The sequence below is a fragment of the Corvus hawaiiensis genome, chromosome 24 (assembly GCF_020740725.1).
Source record: "Corvus hawaiiensis isolate bCorHaw1 chromosome 24, bCorHaw1.pri.cur, whole genome shotgun sequence".
Classification (NCBI taxonomy): domain Eukaryota; kingdom Metazoa; phylum Chordata; class Aves; order Passeriformes; family Corvidae; genus Corvus; species Corvus hawaiiensis.
In genome coordinates this window covers 5025162-5044375 of record NC_063236.1, presented here as the reverse complement: position 1 = coordinate 5044375, position 19214 = coordinate 5025162, and the positions used below count along the sequence as shown (strand labels likewise).

General features: G+C 55.8%; 1 protein-coding gene across 11 annotated transcripts in view; it reads left to right on the top strand.

Annotated features, from left to right (window-relative positions):
* The first annotated feature begins 3718 nt into the window (after positions 1-3718).
* Positions 3719-19214, top strand: part of PPFIA4 (PTPRF interacting protein alpha 4) — a 60957-nt gene continuing 45461 nt past the window's right edge. For all 11 annotated transcript variants that reach the window (XM_048327846.1, XM_048327843.1, XM_048327845.1 and 8 more), the window contains exon 1: positions 3719-3761. The gene's annotated coding sequence lies outside the window, so the exon portion shown is untranslated. The remainder of the gene's footprint in view (positions 3762-19214) is intronic.

Genomic DNA, 19214 nt, shown 5'->3' with positions numbered 1-19214 from the left:
CGGGGACCCCTGAGGTGATTCCCCCGCCCAGTTCTCCCAGTACTGAGGGTCCCTGAGCTGTTTCTCCCTCCCCCCACAGTCTTCTCAGTAACAAGAGCACTTCAGGAGATTCCCCCTGCTCAAGTCCTCCCAGTAACGAGGATCCCTGAGGAGATCCCTCCTAGTAATGAAGATCTCTGAAGTAATTGCCCCCTCCCAGTAATGGGGATGTTTGAGGGACTGCTCTCTCCTGGTTCTCCCATGCACAGGGGCCCTGAGGGGGCTTCCCCCCTGCCCCAGTCCTCCCAGTAATGGGGGATCCTAAGGGGATCCCCTCCAGTACTGAGGGTCTGTGAGGTAACTGCCCCCTCCCAGTCACCAGGGCGCTTGAGGGGACACCCCGCACACACCAGTCCTCCCAGTACTGAGGGTCCCTGAGGTAAACAGCACCCCTGTCCTCCCAGTCACAAGGGCCTTTAAGGATGCTGACTCCCCAGTGCTTCCAGTAACGAGGGCCCCTGAGAGGACCCCCAATACTGAGGGTCCCTGAGGTAAGTGTTCCCCCAGGTCCTTCCAGTCCCAAAGGCCTCTAGGGATGCTGGCTCCCTGGTGCTCCCAGTAGCGAGGGCCTCTGAGTAAGTGGGTCCCCAGTTCTCCCAGGAGCATGGATCTCTGAGGGAATTGCCCCCCCGTCCTCCCTGGAACGAGGGCCCCTGAGGTAACTGTGCCCCCCCTTCACCCTCCGGTCCTGCCAGTAATGAGGGGTTCTGAGACAATAGCCCCTTCCAGTCATCCCAGTAAGGAGGGGCTCTGAGGGGATTCCTCTCATCGTCCCAGTAGGGAGGGTCTCTGAGGCAACTGGCCCCCCAGTAAAAAGGGTTCTGGGGTGATTGCAGGCCCCCCCAGTGCTCCCAGTAGGGAGGAACTCTGAGGTAATTGTCCTGATTGCACCCCCCTGTTGGAAACAATAGAACTTTTAAATGATAATTTTAGTTAATGGTTTTAATTAGCTTTTAAATTAATTGTTTTAATTATCACCTATATATATAAATTATAAATAGTGTGTTATTCCTAAATTACTCTTCACCAGCATTTAGCAAAGTTGTCATGAGCCACTTCCATAGGAACACAGATTGGGAAAAGTACTGAGACTTGAAGTTTTGATAAACTAAGTCTGATACGCTTCAGTGAACAAAGCCTGAGAGAGAAGGATGTATTGGTGTGTTTGGACACCTGGAATGTAGAATTTATGAATCACAAGGACATTTTGCAGAAACCTGAAGATAAAGAAGAGGCGAACAAAAACTCCATCTATGTGTTGGAAGTTCCTACTTTGCAAAGATACTAAGAAGACTAAAAAGATGGACTAATTAACATACAAAGTGAGAAATCAATAACCAATAGAGGATAGAACAGTAATAAATGAAAGAGAATTATGTAATTTAGAACAAATGAACTTTTTTTTATTTGCTAAAAATGTCTAAACAGGTGAAAAAGTTTTGTATTTGTGTTTCTGTGGAGGCTGGAACTCTGTTGGCCACAGAGACCCTGGCCAAGGATAAAGTAATGCCACTGACACTAAAAAGACAGTGTTGGAGGGGTTTATCCTGATGATTTCAGACGGTTTGGAACACTCCCAGGAGACACCCCCTGAGCAGTGCCCAGGCACAGCCCACACCAGGGATTCCCAGTGCTACCCACACCTCTGTGGTGGGAGCAGCAATGGGTGGCCACCAGCTGTAAACTGTATTTGCTAATTTTTGGGCTGAAATGGGTGCTTGGAGCTTGCTGAAGGAGTGGTGCCACCCCATGGGGGAGGAGTTGGTTCCAGGGGATCTGCAAAGGGAAATCGTGACTGGCAGCCCAAGGTCTGATGGCGATTTTGGGGCATGTGTCCCCCCGAGCGCTTGTGCCCTGCTCACATGGGGATCTGGGCACTGCCAGGAGCTGGCTGGGAGTCCTGCCCAGTCCTGGATGGCTAAACTGGGAGGCTGGTGGAATCCTGCTCCCCTCCTTTGGGATTTACACAGTGACCGAAGAGCCCAGCCCTGTCCAATTCTCCCTCAATGGCTCCGAACACCCCAGAGCGCTGCATTCCCAGTTGTGCCCCTTTCCTACAAAACCTCAAGAGAGGATTGGAATGACAGTGAGATGCTTTCACAGCTGTGGTGTCAGATCTTGGGCCTCTCCAGAGCAGGATAAAGCACAAAATGTGGAGAAATCCAAAAAATCCACATTCCTTCTGCTTCCCTGGCATGGCCAGGAGCTCATATGTCCATAACCTCCCTTCCTGACCCTATTTCTCTCAGTGTTTCTTAAATACATAAAGAGCATTTTATCAGCAAGGAACGCATTCGATTGAGAAAACTTCTGATCATCCCAGGCAGGAAAGGCCACTCCTCAACAGAAACACTATTCCTAATGCATCTGTTCTTAAGGCAATGGATACGAATTAATGTGAATGGCAGTCAATAAACCAGATCCTGGTGCTTGCTGGCTGCAGCCACCTCTTTACTTGGAAACGTTTTCCTTGGACTATCCTATTCATCATTGGTATTTGAGAACTGTATCACAGTATTATTTTTAAAAAGTAAAGCTTATCTTGGCTTAGAAAACTCTGGCATGTGGAAAACAGATGAAATGTTCTTGGGATTGAAGGCAGTTGTTCCTGAGTCTGGCTGGCGGGTGGATCCAGCACGCTCCCTCCTCCCGTGGGTTGGAGGCATTTCTGTGAGACCTCCCCAAGGTCCTCCAGCAAAAATCCTGAGGATGAGCTCGATGTCCTTCCTGGAGAGAGGAAGATGCTGCTCTGTGATGATGCTACAGAAACCAGTTGTTCCCAGTGGGGTCACAGAAAGGAGCTCCTTGTTGGTAGGCTAGGTGAGGGCTGCTGAGGGATCCCAACGGCTGTGCCAGGGGCTGTGCTTCCAAGGACCCCAAATTAATTGTTTGTTAAGGATGCCCCTGGGCAGGGCAGGGTGATGGAGCAGGTTGGACTTTTGGCTGCTCCCGCTGCCGTTCATGTCCCAAATCCCATTTATGATGCTGAAGACTATCCTTGAGGGGAGCCTGGGGTGATGGTCCAGCCTCACACATCCTGAAATTAGGAGGGCTGACATATCTTGTCCCCCCGGGGTTCAGAACTGAGCCTTGCAGGGTGAGGAGGGGGCTGTGGCAGTCTGGGGGTCACTGCTTGGCCCCATCGCTGCTCCCCACATGGTGAGGGGGGGATGGGGCACCCCGGGCTTGGGACACCCCACAGCCCAGATCTCCTGCCTCCCTCCCTCCGGGGCTGGACAAGACCCCTGGGGAGTCCTGCCCCTAAGGAGGCTTTCAAACCCCGAAGAGGTTCCTGTTCCCCAGGAGAGTCCTCTGCCCATTCCAGGGGAGTTCTTGTGCCCTCAACAGAGTTTCCTGCTTCCACAGGGGCATTTCTGCCCCACCTCAGAGTTTTCTGTCCTCCCGGGGGGATTCCTGCCTCCCTAGGAGGTTTCTGCCCTCAAGGAGAGTTCCCTGGGGGGATTCCTGTCTTTCGGGAGAGTCTTTCAGTCCCCAAAGGGGAGCTCCTCTCCTTTTCAGGGGCATCCCACCCCAGGGAGGTTCCTGTCTCCGGGAGGACCCCCGGCCCCGGGTCCCGCCCTGACCCCCGGCCCCCCGCCCGCCCCCTCCCCTGGGGGCGTGGCCGCTCGGGGGCGTGGCCAGGCGGGGACGGTGACGCAGTGGGCGGGGCAGGGCGGGGCGGCAGCGGCGGCAGCGGCGGCTTCCAGCGACTTCGGCGGGCGGTGAGTGCGGGCGGGGCCGCGCTGCCCACGGGGGATGCTCGGCGCCGCGCGGGGCCGCCCGGGGGAGCTCTGCCCCCATGACCCCCGTGGGGCTGCCCGGGGGGTGTTCAGCCCCCCCCCTGGGGCCGGACCCGGAGGGCTCTACCCGTACTGCCTCCCCCGGCGATGCTCTGATGCCCCCCGAGAGGATGCTCGGCCCCCCCGGGGGGATGCTCAGTACCTCCGGTGGGGCTGGCCTCGGGGGGCTCTGCCGTTTTTGCCTCCCCCCGGGGATGCTCTGCCCCCCTTCCCCCCCCCCCCTCCCCCCCCCCGGGGATGCTCCCCTTTGCCCCCGGGCGGGGCTGCACTGGGGATGCTCGGCCCTGCCGTTCCCCGGGGGATGCTCTGCTCCCCCCGGAAGGGTCTGACTCACTCCGGGGGGGCTTCATCTCCCACCCTGTTCCCCCTTGGAGGGGGTGTCTGAGCTCCCCCATTTCCCTTGGGTTGAGTCTGAGCTGGGGGTTGTCATCCTCACCCCGAGGTGGGTTGGAGGGGGGGACTTGCTGTGCCCCGGCCTTACCCCCAGACCGAGGGTTTGAGCCAGGGTTGCTCCCTCCCGTCCGCTGGCCCCAGACCGGGGGCAGAGCCGGGGAGATGTGCTGCCCCATCCCCGCTGGGTGTGCACAGAGCCGGGTGAAGGGTGGGCACATCCCCCCGAGGCTGCATGGTAAGGGGGGCAGGGAGGGGGCAGTGATTTCTCAACCCAGGAGAGGAGAGAGGGGGCCTTGATTTTCAGCTGCTCTCTGCCCCTGGCAGCCCCCCAAATGCTCCCAAGCTGTCCCTTTGCATCCCCTCCCGCCAGGTTCCACCTTACGCTGAGGGGAAGGCAGGAGTGCTGGTGAGCCTGGTCCTACTGTGGCCTTCTCCTGCTCCTCATTCTGATTTCCCAGTGCTGTCTCCTCCTGCCTTCCTCAGTGCTGCCTCCAGCCCTGGAGCATCCACCCAGTGCTGAGCTCTGTGTCAGCCCCACTGAGCATCTGCCTGGCTCCGAGCGCTGGGCTGGACCAGCTCGTGGGGTTGCTACCACACAGATGCTGCTGGAGCTCAGCACCAGGTAAATGCCTGCCAAGCTGGGCCAGCTTGGAACTGGGAAGATGCTCACGGAGCTGGTCCAACCTGAACATGGGTCCATGTGCTTGGGGCTGAACCAGCAGAGCATCTGGCCAGCCTGGCCAACTCCAGCTGTGCCCACACTGGTTCCCAGCCTCTGTTAGCTGGTGTCATCACGGCTGCTGCAAGCTGCCTTCAGACAGCACGATTTGCTCCTGAATAACCAGCCTTGAAGGGCTTGTTTATCCCCTAAATTGCATCATTAGAGCAGCAATTGGCTTAGGGAACTGGGTTTTGTTAAAGCTGTGCAAACCCTTCTGGGGACGCCCTGGTTTTGGCCAAGTCAGGGTTGGCAAAGTGTTCATTTTAGCTTGTTTGCCACCATCTGCTGGATGCTGGAATGAGGTTCTCCTGGTGGGTTTGATACCACCAAGCCACTGTGTGAGCAGGAGCTGGTCCAGAGGCAAGTGTGAACTAGAGTTTGGGATGTGGATGAATGTGCCTGTGTCGTTTGGGACTTTCTTGGCTGTGGTGCTGCGCAGGCAGCAGGGGATGGAAAGTTGGTGTCTTTGTGTCTCTGATGGTCTGGGAGTCTCAGGTACCTGTGCTCTTGGGGACATCCCAGTGTGCTGCTCCCTGCGTGTGCTGGTTGGGGAACAGGACTGATCTCTAGGGACTTCCCTGGAGATTTGTCACGGAGCCCTCAGCATAGGTCCCTGCTGCTGTCTCCCTGGCACCCCGTGGTGCACAGGTGCCTTCCCAGCTTCACTGCTTGCTCCTCCTGCAGCTCTTTCCCAGAGTCAGACCAGAGTTTGTCTGGGACCAGTGTCACCAGCGGCAGGGCAGGGGAGCCTCTGAACTGGCAGGTTCCTGAGACAGCAGTGGTGGGACTGATGGGCAGATCCGGCTTTCTCGAGTGGCCAGCTCAGCTGTGGCTTGGCAGATGTGGGATTAAACATCTCATCCCTGTGCAGCCTTGTGGCTTCATGGTGAATAGGTCTTGCTCCACACCAGTGGCTTGGTCCAGCTGTGCTTGCCAGCAGCTCCAGTGCAGATGCTGAGGGACTGGACCTGCTGGAGATTTGGGTTCCTGCCTGTCTCAGCTGTCTCAGAAGACACCAGGGGTAAAGCCCCTGCTGAAACCCTTCTCATCTGCATCTTTGGAGGGGCCTTTTTGCAAGCCTTGTCCTTTGGGGCAGCTTGCACTGGGGGCTGGAAGTGAGGACAGGGATGAGGAGGAGGCTGAGTGAGTGTGAGTTGGTAGGTTGTGCTGTGCTGGGTGAGGCTGTGGAGGCCCTGAGTCAGTACTGGGAAAGAGCCTGACACTGGGATGGAGCTGGAAGTTCACACTGGAGCTGGGAGAGGCATCCTTGAAGCCTCAGAGGGAGCTTAACCCAAACTGGGGCCCAACTGCAAATGCCTCTGGAGGGCTCCACTCTGTGCAGATGGGGAGATGTTGACATGAGTGTCCATCCTCTGCTTGGGGAGTGCCATTTCAGGGTTTCCAGCAAAGCAGAAAGACACTGTATTCTTTATCTAACCTTGAAACCTTAATTCACAAATAATTTCCTCCTAAAGAATGCTTTGGTGAGCCAGAGGTTTCCCAGATGGCTCCCAAAAGTGAGCTGTGAGGTCTCTGGAGTATTAACTGGAGGAGAAGGCTGTTGAATCTGGTGCCCAGGTTCCCTCCCAGAGAGGTGTGAATGACAACCCCCTTCTTACAGATGATTTCTGGGATGTGCCAAGCACCAGGTGTGGGGTGACAGACCAGGCTGAGGGCTCTGCTGTGGGCTCTGTAGGTGGGTCCAAGCCTTGGCCAGGCTCCTGAGGGATGTGGTTGGGAGTTTTCAGTGCTTAAAGGCCTCCTCTGTGAGCAGACGAAAGGCTTGGAGGTGGGTGCCCGAGTGGGTGTGCTCACACGGGCTGGCATTTGGGAGGGAGGAGGGAAAATATCACATGAAACAACTGCAGTGTTGGGGGACAGGTCTGCGCTTGGGCCCATCTGGAGCAGAAGTTGTGGAAAATGATTCAAGGCTCTTTGCTAAAAAAAGTTGTGCTGATATAATTGGATTTTATTTCTGTTTGTGCTGTGGTCAAGCAGGTTAAAACCCTTGTGGGGACAGGGTAAAAGCCTTGAGTTCATTTGTAGGGTGAGGATGTCCTGAGGAATCAGGCTGAGAAAGCTGGGGCAGTTCAGCCTGGGGAAGAGGAGGTTGTGTGAAGACCACACAGCGTCTTGCAGGGTGTGAAGGGGCTACAAGGAAGCTGGGGAGGGACTCTGCATAACTGGAGTGACAGGACAAGAGGGTACACACTGAGAGAGAAGAGATTTAGATTAGATATTGGGAACGAATTCTTCCATGTGAGGGTGGGCAGGCCCTGGCACAGGGTGTCCAGAGAAGCTGCGTCTGCCCCATCCCTGGCAGTGTCCAGGGCCAGGTTGGACGGGGCTTGGAGCAGCCTGGGATCTTGCAAGGTGTCCCCCATGGCAGGGGTGGAATGAGCTGAGCTTTAAGGTCCCTTCCAGTCCAAACCATGCTGTGATTCTGTGGTTTTATGAATGAAGTGGGTGCTCATCTCTCTCTCATTTTTGTGCAAAGCTGTGCCTGGAGCAGCCCTGCTGCCCCTCAGCCCTGGGCAGCACTGGCAGGGCAGTGATTCCCATCCCACAGGAGCATCTGGGAGCTGGGTGTCAGACCTTCTCCAAAAGCCACTGGCCAGGAGGGGACTGACCCTGTGTCCTCCACGTTGCCCTTCCCTTTGCTGAATCTTCACCCTGGTGTTTTAAGCAGCTCGTGAGTCGCTCAGCTCTGTAATCCTGCGGGACTGACAAGGCTGGAATTTATCTGAAATGCAGATTATTTTTTTTCTGCTCCTGGTTTTCAGTTCCTGCCACGCTTCTCTTAGCAAGCGCGAGGAGGTGCCGGCTGGGTGGCTGCCTTTAATTGCATCCAAAAATTAAAAAAAGAAGAAAACAAGTGGCAGATGAGAGCTTGTTTCCCCATCCTTCTGTCCGTGGCGAGCGGCTTCCAGGAGAGGGCAGTTCCCAGGAATTTTTGCTGCATGGTGCCTCTTCCCTGCAGCCCCAGCCGTGCCGAGCCCCTCGTGCCGGTGGTCCCGGAGGCAGAGCCCTGCCGGGACCGTGGGGACCTGGGCCAGCTCCGCCGTGGGCAGGTGAGGCGTTGTCAGCGCGGCCGAGTGCTTTCAAATAGCGGCCACGGGGATGTGCGGCAGGGAGGGAAGGAAGGATGGAGCCTCTTCCTGCCTGGACTCCACGTCCCGCCTTCCAGAGAGGGCAGCATCCCTCGCCAGGGCAGGGTGGCACGACAGGGAAGGGGCCCCCTCCCGGAATTGCTGCCCATGCGGCAGGTGCATGCATTTAAACTTCTCATTTCCACCCTTTCCTGGTGGAAATGAATTTTCTCCGCAGTTCCAGATTTCTTCCTGGCCACATCGTGTTGTGATGTGAGGGGACAGGACAAACACTCTGCAGCTGTGGGGTGCCCAGGGGGTCCATAGCCGGGAGGAAGGAGCTGGGCTGAACACGGGATGGCTGGAGCCTGGGAGAAGGGAATGTCTGGCCCCCAACTCCCACCTTTCCAGAGTCTCATTAGTGCAGAGCATCCTCACATGGATTTTCTCCTGCCAAAGCCTGGCCTTTCTGGTTGCAGAATTGGGAAAGTGTTCATAGCCTCGCTGTGGCATTAACACAGGTGTCATAAACCTGATCTCAGGCCCTTGATCATGAGTTAAATAGGCTTGATGGTGGTGCCTAGAACTGCTCCCCATGCAGACATTCCCAGTGCCAGGGGCTGTGGGCACAGAGGGGAAAGATGGGCTTGTACAAAATCCATAATCCACTTAATCTGCCCTGTAATTCAGTGTCTGGCAGCTGTAACTAAGTAGATCTGGGCTTCTTTCAAGCATCTCCCCCAAACTGTTTTGCAGGAAGGAGTCAAAAAATGTCCAGAGGTTATTTTTGGCTGTGGCTGATTTACTCACACACCAATCAGCCAGGAGAGGAGTTATTCTGGTCCCACACTGCCCCACATAACACCAAGTGCCGTGTGCGGGTGTGATTTCCCTGGGAGACATTCGGAGATGATGCTCCTGTTTGTGGATGGGGCTCTCAGGAGCCACCTTGGAGGCTCCATGTCCTGTGAGCCCACTCGGGTCCTCAAATGAGACCAGAGCCAGGGGACATGGGCTCTGTGCCCTCCTGTCCTCTGTCCCTGGGGATAGACCTGAGCCCTGTGTCCTGGGCTGGTGGAAAGCTCTGTGCCTTGCAATTCCTGCTCCATCCCTGGGTGAGCCTGGATTTGGAGAGTGCAGGGAGCTGTTTCAGGGCTTGTTTGGGCATGGCATCATTTCAAGGCTCGGGCAGGGCTGTCTGGGATGGTTTCTCTGCAGGATGTAGTGGCTCTGGTGCTCCTGGATTTTTCCTCCCTGTGTTTGCTTTCCCTGGCATGCTGTGAAGCTGCGCTCCTACTCTTGGGAAGGGGTGGTGGGAACTAAGTGTGAGGGTGGCACAGCCAAATCGTGCTTTTCTCCTGTATCTGCACAAGGGAGTGTTTCCCTGGGGCATTCCAGTGTGGCCACAGCTGGTTTCTGGCCGTGGATTGGGATCTGCCGGGTGGGAATCACTGGGAGGTGGCACTGCCGGTGCCTTTGCCATCCCACTGTGCTGGTGACGTGTTTCCCACCCGGCTGAGGATGGAATCACTGTCGGCTGTGTCCCTGTGCAGAGACGCTGGCAGCAGCAGAGATCCCGTCCTTCCTGGTTGCTGTGGGACTGGAGCATCAGTGTCCAGCCTGGATGCAAAGGGGATGGGCAAAGGGGACCCCATCCTCACATCTCCTGCAGCCAGGGCTGTATCTGCCAGCAATTTGGGCTAAGACAGGCTGGGGAGGGTTGAGGAGGCCATGTAGGGGTAGAGGAGCAGCAAACCAAAGCCTCTGAACGATGCATGGTGGTGTTGACCAACCCAAATTTTCAAGCTTTGCTGCTTGGAAAACCTGGCTGTGCTAGAAAGTGGATGAGTGGAAGTTCTGTGGAGAGCTGCTGTCCGTGCTCCTCCCCAGCATTGCAGCACCTGGAAGCAGATGTGCCTTTACTGGGACATGGGATGGAGTCTCGGGTCACTGCCAGCATCCCTTGGAGAGCCTCCTCCCAGAACTCTTCCGGCGGCTTGGGCTCTTCATGCACCACGTGCTCAATAACGTGGCTTTACTCATTTTAACCCATCAGGTTTTAGTTAGAGCCAGAAGGCTCATCTCTCCTGACCTGAGCTGTCTTTCCTTTGATGCCAGATCCAGAAAGGATTTGCTTTGCTGCTGTTACCTGTCTGACATCCAGATGTGCCACCCAGAGAGCAGCTTGCGTTTGATGGAGAGAGAAGATTCTCTCTCCTTCTCTGCAGCATCAAAACCTGGATGGTAATAACTCAATTACAGCCAACACTTTGGGCTGCAATATTAAAAAAAGAGCATTTTTTCCTGCTTTTGATCATCTGCTTCTAGTTAGTTTAGTTAGCAGACTTTCACAGTGGCCATTTTTGGAGTTGGCAGCCAGAGCATCCCTGCAAGCAGAAATGGCTTTTGTTACGTGTGTCCTTCGTGTTTTCAGGTTTATGGAGAAATTTTGTCTCCTAAACTGAGGCTGCCACGAGCCCCAGCACTGCTGATCAGTGCCTGGCTCTCCGGGAGCGCCAGTGTTGCTTTCAAATCACACATTGACGATAAATCTCATTCCGAGTGCCCTGCAGCAAATGGCATCAGCCTGCACGGGGAGAGCTCTCCCACACGTCCTCCTGCTGCCTAAAAATACCAGTGCTTGAATTCTCCAGTGACTTGGCTATTGCCCAGCCTCCATTCCTTCCTGAGATACTGCTCATGGCTCGGTGCAGGACATCTGCTGCACTCCCGAGGGTCACACTCTGTCCTCCAGATTTGGCCTTTAGGTAATGCAGCAGCTGGGTCAATTTGGGGGTAAATGAACGTTTATTACCTTCACTCTCTGTGCTGTGAGGTGTGTTCATAGTCAGGGGTGTGGGGTGCAGGAGGGAAACAATGGCCTCTGGTGGCCACTGAGGGCCCATCTCATTGAGGAAAGGATGAGTTTTGGAGACTTCATGTAGCATCAAGCAAAATACCCTCAAAACCCTTTGTTAACTCTGTGTGTGTGTCCTGGAAGTCTGTTCCATCCTTTGTAAATGCACGATTTACCTTTCCACATCTGGCTTTGAGACATGGGATACAGAAAAGGTAGCCAACTGCTTTGCTTTGAGAGCCAGGTCTCTGTTCAGTGGGTGAATGCAGAGGGCTTGCTGGTGTTTCCAGTTCACACAGGGCACTGGGCAGGCTGGTGTGCAGGCAGCAGGCTCTTGTCTCCAGCAGCCTCCAGCCTCTTGACCCCGCTGGCTTGTGGTAGAGCAGGGAGAGCTCATCACTTGAACTATGAATGAAGCCAAGGGCTGATGTCACGTGCTGTGATCTGGGGGGGGAGTGACAAACTGGCTTTGTGGCACCGACACTGATTCGGGAGCAGAGCTGGGTGTGATGGATGTGCAAACTGAAGTTCAGCACAGCTGGGAGGAGCTGAGCTGTAAAACAGGGGTGATGCTCTAAAGGGATGTGTTTCTTTAGGAGACCTTGGATTGAAGGTATTTGGATTTTCCTGTCTCCGTCTCCATCTCCATGTGGTTGCCCTGTATGCTGCTGGGAAGTTCATTAGGGGGCTGGAATGCAGCAGTGGAGGAGCAGGAGCTTGAGAGCATTCACAGGGCTGGCTGATTGCTGGGAGCCCTATACCCTGCTGCAACGTGGTCACGCCATGGACACAAGCACTGATATTTTCCCCAGTCTTGCCAAGAAAACAATGTTTATTTTCGAGGCTGGAGAACAGTCACCAGCCCCACCAGCTGGCAGACACTGGTTGCCTGATTTCCTCCCTTCTCCACTGCAGCTCACAGGAAATCCAACCACTGGATGCCAGGGAGGGGCTGTCACTGCCCCGGGCTGGGGACAAATGGAGTCACCCATCAGGAAGAGCCACCCTGGTCTGTCAGACCAAGGTGTGTCAGGTCCTCCATCACTCCGTGCCTGGGCTTTCTCCTTCCAAGGACTCTTGGCTCCTCATGGGCTGCCCTGGGGTGCCTCAAATTGCCAAAGCCCTGGTGTGGGGAAGGAAGCAGAAGGATCTTCCCATGCTGCTGCCTGAACCTGGAGCTTTCTCCATTTTCTCTCAGTGCAGATGGGGAGTGCACACCAGGAGAGCGACATTGGTCAGCTCCTGTGTGGTCAGTTGTGAGCTGGACATTTGTCTGAGTGTGTTCTCCCGAAAGTGTGAGAATTTGCAGGATTTATCCCCAAATCATAGAATCAAAGACTCATAGAAGCATTTAAGTTGGAAAAGACTTCCAAGATCATCAAATCGAACTTTTGACTTAATACTACCATGGCCACTAAACCGTGATCAGAAGCTGCTTGTGAGCACCCAGTTTAACCAGTCCCTGGGGCAGCTGGGACCTTCATGGTTTCTTTTTGCCCCTGTCCATCCTGCCTGGCTTGAATTGAGGCTGATCACGCTGAGGCAGCTGCTGAGTGCACTTGGCGGTACCCAAAACTTCTGTAAATATGAGAGGACTCCTGGGCCCAGAACAGGTGCCGATGACACCAGTAACCAGAGCAGGCTGGCAGGGGAGAGCTGGTCCAGACTGGTGGTGGGAGGAGGACGCTGAAGGTGATGGTGGCCACTGGGATGGCTTTACTGCCTCTGTATTTTCCTCTGAAGGTGACGGTCTGGGTTTGGAAAGGTCCAACCTCTGTGCAGGCACAGCTCCCAGCTCCCTGCTGCCCTCGACCTTACTTCGGCAGGAAATGTGTGAGGTTTGACTCTCACTTCTTCTTGCTTCCCAAAAAGTGAATCTTATCAAATTCGAAGGACTGTGGCCACACCGTGGGTGTGAATGTGGGGCAGAGCAAGGCTGGGCTGGAGAAGCCGGGGCCGTGCCCGGGGTTCTGCCGGGCGGGAGGTGGAGCCGTGTGTCCCCAAACGCAGCTCCTGGGAGGCGCTGGAGGGAGATGCCAAGAGAGGAGGATGCTGCCGGGAATGCGAGCGGCTCCTGCTGCAGAATTGCTGTCGCGGCAGCTGGGGCGATGCCGGAGGGATCAGCAGCAATGGAGCAGGGACGGGCTTTGTGTCGGCGCTGGGAGAGCGGGGCCAGCGCGTCTCCGGCCCGGCCTCCCGGCGGGGATGGAGCTGCCTGGGCTGGGAGCGGGCGGTCCCGCAGTGCTGCGTGACAGCGGCAGCGACACAGCCCCGACACTCCCCTCGCTCCCATGCTCAGCCCCTCTGCGGGCGGCTGGTCTCTGGCGGCTCGCAGGGCTGGGTGTTCCCTCCTGGTGATGCCGGCTGCTTTCCCACTCGCCCTTCTGGCGGCTGCGGTCCCGGCTGTGCTGCTGGCGCTGCAGGTGCCCAGGGGAAGCGGGAGCGTCCCTGTCCCTGTCCTCGAGCGGGCACAGCAGGGGTGGCGTGGAAGGGGTGACTGGAGAGGAGGATCAGCGTCTCTGGAAGGATGGTTCAAGATCCAGAGGGATTTAACTGTGTCTCTTCGGGACTCGTCTGGGGCGGGGGATATCCCGGGGCTGCTGTCACCTGCAGTGCTGTCACCCTCCTGACGGGCACAGCCTCTCAGGACCCCAAATTCCTCACAGGTCACCCCAGGCACAGCTCCGGAGGTCAGCCCACTCCTGTGGTCACCAGGGTGGCTTTCAGAGCCATTCTCGGGTGGTTGCTCCCCCACTTGTTCTCCGTCTGTTCAGCTTTCCCCGTCATACCCCTGTTCTCATCACTCATTATTTCTCTCCAGGTGAAGGCATTTTAATAACAGCTGACATTTCAGCCATTTTTCAGTAATTTCCTTTCTTCTACTTCAATTTTCTTCATCTTCTTCATAACTAGGAAGCCTTTCTTTGTCCTTGGCCAGAGGGGAGGTGTCTGTTATTGCCTCTGTTATCATATTCCAGGAGGTTTGATCGGGTTAATGAAAATCCTTCTGTTTTTCTTGTGTTGCTTCCACTCCCATCTTCTTTAGCCTGGTTTCTTAAGGAAATTAAACCGAAGGCCTTGTTGCGTTGTGGCCTTTTCTCTCCCCCCGCTTGCTCTTGAGTGTGTTGGTCTCTGATGGGAGGGAGAGCTCGGAATGCTCAAAGGTTTGTGATGGCTGTTGGAGAGGACAGAGCCGGGGAGACCCCAGAGGGACGTGGGGCACGGAGCCCGTGGTGCAGGGTGGGGCTCACTGCTCAGAGAACAGGGCTGTGAATTCCACCAGGAATGTGAGGGACAGCAGGGCTGTATCCCCCAGCCCAAGAGCTGCGATAACAGGCCACATCACCGGGCTATTTGTGCTGTGCAGCTGCTTTTCCTGAGCCCACGAAGGGATCCACAGGAGGATACAGGCTCACAAATGCGGGGTTGGCCTGGGATTTGGGAGCCCTGGGCTGTGTTTGCAGGTGCAGACTCGTGTGTGGCTGTGCTCGAGGGCTTTTCCTGCAGCAGCAGGAGCTGCAGCTGCTTTAAGCTGATCTCCTGGAGTGTGAACTGCAGTGACAGGGGAGCCAGAGGAGATTTTCTGCTCCTGCCCATGCTACAGCAGGGAGAAGCAGTAGAGCTTTCCCAGTGGCTGCTGCAAAATCTGGTTTCTCTGGTAGTAATGTGGGGATTGTAGCAGTGCTGGTGAGGGAAATCTTGGGGATCCCAGGAGAAGCACGATGTGGAGTCAGGAACTCAAGTGTGTCGGTGGAAAAGGACCAAGGTGCTTCATGGGGTGTCCTTGGAGCTTGTTGCCCTTTGTAGCAAGGGATGGGGCACCTCTTGGGTGTGTCCCCTCCTGTCCCAGCCCAGCCTGGGGACAGGGATTGCTCCTTCCAGCTCAGAATGTTCTGTGGGTCTGTGCCAGTTGGGGAGGAGGGTTTGCTGGGAATTCGTGCAGCCTGGAGATGCTCTGCCCACACCTTGCAGTGAGGGAGCAACGTGTCTGCCTGGCAGTTCAGCTGGGGACTTCTCTCCTGTGCAGGTGAGTTCCTGCTCCTTGGCACCAAATCTGCTGTAGAGCTGCACTCTGAAGGTTTCCCCCTTCCTTCACTTTGCATTTACCTCTGGTGTTTATTTTGGCAGCCTGTTCTGCTGATTTCTCTTCAACCAGCATCCCTCAGGCCCAAGGCCTGGCTGAGCCCCAGGCCCCTGCCCAGTCTCACTGCTGGAGGAGATTGCACTTGCCATTCCCATCTCCTGGTCCCTGTTCCCTGCCTGATCCCACCTCCCTTGTGGTCCCTCCCAAGGTTAGGGGCTTCGTGGGTGACACCCAGCGCAAGGGCGCTTGCAGTGGGTCCTCACCAGGTCCTCCCAGGGTCCCTTCTGCTGGGAGATCCCCAAACTTGTGATCCCATTAGAGGGGGATGCACAGAGGTGGCTCCATATCCCAGCTCATCCCACATCCTTTTCACCTTGCTTGTGCTCTGCTGAGTACGAAGGCCTGGTGGGAAGGCAGGGCCCTGGTCACACATGATGCAGCTCTTTGGGTGTGCTTTGGAGCGAGGTTTCCTGTCCAGCTGTGAGAGAGACCTGGATCAGCGGAGGAGAAGGGCTTGGCAGGGGCCCCTGCTTGTATGGGTGCTTGCGTGGTTCCTATTTCCAGGAAGGATTTCGGGCTCCCTTTGTTCTCTCCAGCCTCTCTTGTGATGGTGGTGAATTGGGCTCTGTAATTCAGGAGATCTGAATAATCCACAGAGGAAGCTGCTAATTCGAAGACATGTCTGTAATAATTAAATCATTATCTGCAGGGAAGAGAGAGCAGATACCAAAACGGGGCTAATTAAAATCCAAACCCAGGATGACTTGGGCTCTGGGCCAGAGCAGAGCAGAGTCTGTTGGGGATGTCTTCATGTGTAATTGCTTTTCAGAACATCAGTCCCCACCAGAAAACCCATCTGTTTCCCCTCAGGAGACTAGGATTGACCCAGAAACCCTCTTGCTTTGCCCTGTCCCGTGTTCCCCAGACCAGACACAGCTGGAGGAGGCCACATACTTTGCAAAGGGCAGAGGAGATGGTGAGAGCCGGTTTGGGAGGGTGTTTGGTTCTTGAGCCTCAGGAACAAGATTCCACCTTATCTCTGGAACATTTAGGCCATTATCTCATTTCAGCCCTCAGAATTGGCTGATGCTCTTCAGAAATCCCTGACAGCGAGGAGCAAGGTGGGCTCGGATCCATCCCTGCTCCAGGCATGGAAGGATTTGGACATGCCAAAGTGCCAAAGGGACCCAGTGCCTGGGAGGAAGGTGGCTTTGGCTGTAGGGAGAGATGAATCCTGTTCAGGTTCACTCCCCATCCGGGGTGGGAGCACCCTGGGAGAGGCAGAGCACTGCTGGATGTGAGGCCAGCCCTGGAGCTCCCTGTCAGCTCTGAGCAAGTCCAGGCAGGTGGAGATGGCTCTGCTGAGCTGATATGTGGTGACCAACAACTGTGGTTGTGGTGTTAGAGGGGAGAAAGGGCCTTTGGACAGCTCCTCATGCCGTGCCATGAGGGTGGGAGATCTGCAGGGTGGGTGTTACTGTGCATTCCCAGAGCTTCTGGGAATGCTTTGCCTGTCAAGCCCAGAGTCCACGACGTTTTCAGAGTCCACCATGTTCTTCAGCAGGGCCAAGCACTTTGCAAAGGGCAAGGCAAAAAAAATCCCACCTCCAGTTACATCCCAGTTGGATGCAGGGTAAATTCCATCCTTCTGAGTGCCTCACTGGGTGCATCCCTGCACCAGGGAGGTGTTGCTGCTGTATCTGGAAGGGCTGAAGGTCCTCTCGTGGTGGTGACAAGGTGGAACCCAGCAGCAATCATCACTCGGGTGAGCTGGCCTGGAATCGCTGTATTTCGGCAGGGAAGGGATTGTAGCTGTCCAAACCAGGCTCCTTCCAGAGCTGCTGAAGACAAATTGGTGCATTTGCCCGGAGGAGACAAGGTCAGGGAGCTCTGTCTATCAGGTGTTCACATGTGAGCATCACTCAGCGAATGTCCCCATATCGGCACGACAGGTGAAGGTCATCTCAGGTGGGCTGGTGCCTGCAGGCAGCTCTGAACGTGGGGAGGTGGGAGGAGGGCACAGGAGGCTGGGCAGGGAGCCGCTTCTGCTCGGGTGAGCATCCCACCAGTGCTGACACATGCTGGGTTTTCTGCCTGTGCTGCCCTGGAGGGGCTGCAGCTCTGCAGCAGCACAGCCTGGCACTGCTGAGTGCTGGGGCTCAGGGATGGCCTGAACCCCCCCAGCCAGTGCTGCTGGAGCTGGGCTCTGCCTGCTCAGCATCAGCAGGAAGAGGCACTGGGGGGTGCCCAGGGTCCAGCACTGTGTTGTAAAAGAGCCAGAAATGTAAAGCTGTCTGCAGAAATGGTCACTAAACCCTCTGGAAAGCGTTGGCTCAGCTGCTGTGCTTGAGTTGTGCGTGGAGAGAGACTCCCAGCCCCACGTGTGTCCTTTTGCCTTGTGAGCTCTGATGTGCTCTCGGCTTTTAACAGAGAGCACACAGTATCTTCAGCTCAGGCAGCAGATGTTTTCCAAGGCATTGCGACATCCCCTTTCCTTCATTCCCCCCCAAGGGAGTTTAAGGTGTCCTGGCCAGCACGTTTTTGAGTGCCCACAGGAGCAAACAGTGGGACCAGGTTGGAAACGACCCCACCTGCAGCTCTTCCCACCAGTGGTGCACCAGTGTAATTACCCACACTTCATTCCTTTAAAATGAGCTGAAAATGTGTCCCTCCTCTCCTGGTGATGTCTCATGGATTGGCCAAATCCTGCTCTCACCGCCAGGAGTGGGTCAGGGGATTGTTCCTGGTGCTAGGTTCGACGGGGCTTGGAGCAACCTGGGGTAGTGGAAGGTGTCCCTTGGCAGGGGGTGGAACAGGATGGGCTTAAAGGTGTCTTCCAACCCAAACCAGTCTCGGATCCTGTGAACTCAGCATGTGCAGGAGCCCCCAAAGTACTGGGGGTGGCAAAGTGCTGTGCCCAGGGGCTTGGGGTGAAAGGGTTCAGTGCTTTTTGGGGGTGGTGGATGGAAGCAGGGGTCAGGCTTGATGATGCCATGGTTGGGCTCCCCCTTGGGTGAGCTGGGATGGCTGTGTGAGCCCGTGGGAAGCACAGTGAGGACAAGGGCAGAGCTCCTGGGGCTCCCGTGCCAGGCAGGGCGGTGCCTGGGGACACGAGGACCCTGCATTAGCTGGGCTCCACGGAGCTGACGTTTTGAGAGAGAACAAGTTAGAAATTGAGTTGAACTAATGCCCAGCGCTGGATTTTGAGATGATACGTGCCCAGATGAGAGCTCTGCTGCCATGGGGGAGAGCTGCCACCCCTCTGCAAACCACCACACTCCCCACACTTTCCGGAGCAATTTGGTGTTGGTTCCCTCAATCTGAAGCTTTCTCTGTTTTCTCCAATCCCCAAACAAGGGGAGCAGTGGTGGGACATGGTGTTTCCTTTGGTCCCTCTCTCTGCTCATCCCATGCTGGGTGAAGCCCTCAGGGGCTCTGTTTAGAGCTCCCTGCTGGATCCAACCCAGCTTGTCACATTCATGCAAACCTTGATTTGTTCTTCCTGATCTTTTCCAGTACTTGGGATTTCTGGAGGGAATTGGACTTTTATATTCCTTGTATCTTTCTTGTGGCCTATATCTGGGAGGAATGAGCTCCAGATGGAGTTTTTCCATGGCAAGCTATTTTTGAGGTGCTTTCTGTGATTCTTCTGATGCTTACTAAGGGCTGAGCTAATCCCACCACTCTCCTAAAGAGGAACAACTTGGATTTTCCTTCTAAAGCACAGCGTCTCCAGGCCCTCCGCCTCGCTGGTGCGGTGAGTGGGCACATCCTCCCCTGCGTCAGGAGTTGGGATGTGCAGGGCAGAGACTCCACCAGAAGGTCCCTCTTGCATGAAACAAGGCTTAAAATGCCAGACAGGAGTAGGATGAATCCTTCCTGCAGCACTGTGGCTTTGGCTATGCCGGTTGTGCCGGGTGTGCCAGGCGGGCTTCGGCTGGGGCTCATTTCGGGGGCTCACTTTGCACCTACAGGGTGTGGGTTGAAGATGTGACCCTGCTTGATGTGGATTTAGACAGAGCAGACAGAGCTCCAGTGCCTGAGCCTTGCCCCCTGTAATGTCACTGTCACTGTCCTCAGATGTCCCCACTCGGCTGCTCCTGCCACGTCCTGTCGCTGTCAGGGGTGAGGTGTCGGGAGCTGACCCCGCCCTGGGCCCTCACCGGCACGGGCACTGTGGGGACGGCACCGGGGTCATTCCAACCTGGCCTGGGGGTGGATGGGGCTGTTT